This window comes from Octodon degus, unplaced genomic scaffold (assembly GCF_000260255.1).
Source record: "Octodon degus isolate 3935 unplaced genomic scaffold, OctDeg1.0 scaffold00037, whole genome shotgun sequence".
In the NCBI taxonomy this organism is placed as follows: Eukaryota; Metazoa; Chordata; class Mammalia; order Rodentia; family Octodontidae; genus Octodon; species Octodon degus.
In genome coordinates this window covers 2,996,184-2,997,610 of record NW_004524613.1, presented here as the reverse complement: position 1 = coordinate 2,997,610, position 1,427 = coordinate 2,996,184, and the positions used below count along the sequence as shown (strand labels likewise).

The 1,427-nt window shown below is 65.7% G+C and overlaps 1 protein-coding gene across 2 annotated transcripts in view; it reads left to right on the top strand.

Moving 5' to 3' along the window:
• Nol4l (nucleolar protein 4 like) overlaps window positions 1-1,427 on the top strand; it is a 122,720-nt gene that overhangs the window by 85,608 nt on the left and 35,685 nt on the right. The gene's annotated exons all lie outside the window — the stretch shown is intronic.

The window sequence follows — 1,427 nt, the reverse complement described above, 5'->3', positions numbered from 1 at the left end:
GGGTTGGGGGGAGGCGTTTCCCCCACAGAATTCACGAGCGTATCTCTCTATCCCTGTTGAGGCAAAGCTTTACCCGCAGCTCATCTGTTGTAACCGGGCTCTTGGATTTGGGGGGAGGGCATCTGCCCCTGACCCAATTTTTCTGTCGGGGTTGAATTTTGCTGTCTGGGGACTACTAGCTCGTTACGTTCTGGGCCGAGTGTAAGGTTCCCCGGAGATTCGGAGCACCACGTCTCCCACCTACCCCTGCGATGCCCCATCCTGTCCTCTCCTGCGACAGAGACAGAGGTCCGTTTGCCCTGAGGACAGTGCCCGTGTTCCGCGTAGGTCTTCCCCCTCCTGCGATCCTCAAGTCTCCCCGCACAGTGTGCGCCTAGGTCAGGGATGCAGCGCATTCTCGGTACAGTACTGTGACTTTACGAGGGTAGCCTGCGCGCCGTCAGAAGCCGGCACAGTGCGGTCTGCCGGAGCACAATGACCGGCAGAGCGGCGCGGGCGACGGCCGAGTGAGCCCGGGGGCCTGGGGGCAGGCGCTGGGGTCGCCGCGGTGTTTGTGTCGAACAGGTGAGCTTAGCCTGGACGCTCGGGCGCCCGCAGGCGGGGAGGAGGGGAGCAGGGCGGTGTAAACTAAGTGGTGGGAAAGAGACAAAGGAAGAGTGAAGAGGGAGATGGTGCGGAATAGAGGGAGGGCGAGGGGAGGAGGAGAGAGGAGGGGGCGGCCAGTGAGTAGCGTGCCAAGGAGATCGAGCTTGAACTTGATCAGGAAAAGGGGGGCCCTGAAGTGGGGGTTGGGGCCGACAGAGAGCCGGCCACGTGCCTGCCTTTCCCAGGCTAGGGTCTCACTCCGACCTCCTGGGCTGAGCCCCCAGGTCCGGCAGCCCCGCCCAGCGAGGACCCTCGTCTCTCTGGAACCGAGAAACGCACTGGGGGTTGAGGGCTGCCCGAAGGCCCCGGGGCACCGAGAGTTCCTGAGGATGCCTGAGTCACTTTCTTTGGGCCAAGTCTCCTTCTCCAGGCCTGAACACAGCCAGCCTGCCGGATGCCCCCGCGACCCCAGGACCTGAAGACCGCCGCCTCCGGGAGCTAGGGGCGGGCACAGACCTCTTCGCCTTCTTTCCCGGGCTCAGCCCACCAGGACCGTGCCCGAAGCGCTTCTCCCTTAAGCGCGCTCTCCTCCCGGAGCGCACGGCGGCGCGTCCAGCGCGCCCTCACCCCCTACCTGGCCTTGCGCCCCCTCCATCCTCCGTATCTCCCCCACCCTTCTTTCTCCTCTCCCCTCTGCCTGGGTGCCTCCTTTCCCTCCCTCCTCCTACGGCCCCCTCTACCTCCTCCCTCCGTCCCTCCACCTCCTCCCCCTGCTGCTCCTCCTCCCCCCCCTGCGTGCGTCTTCCCCGCGCTCCCCTCCCCCCGGCCCCCGCCCCGTACCC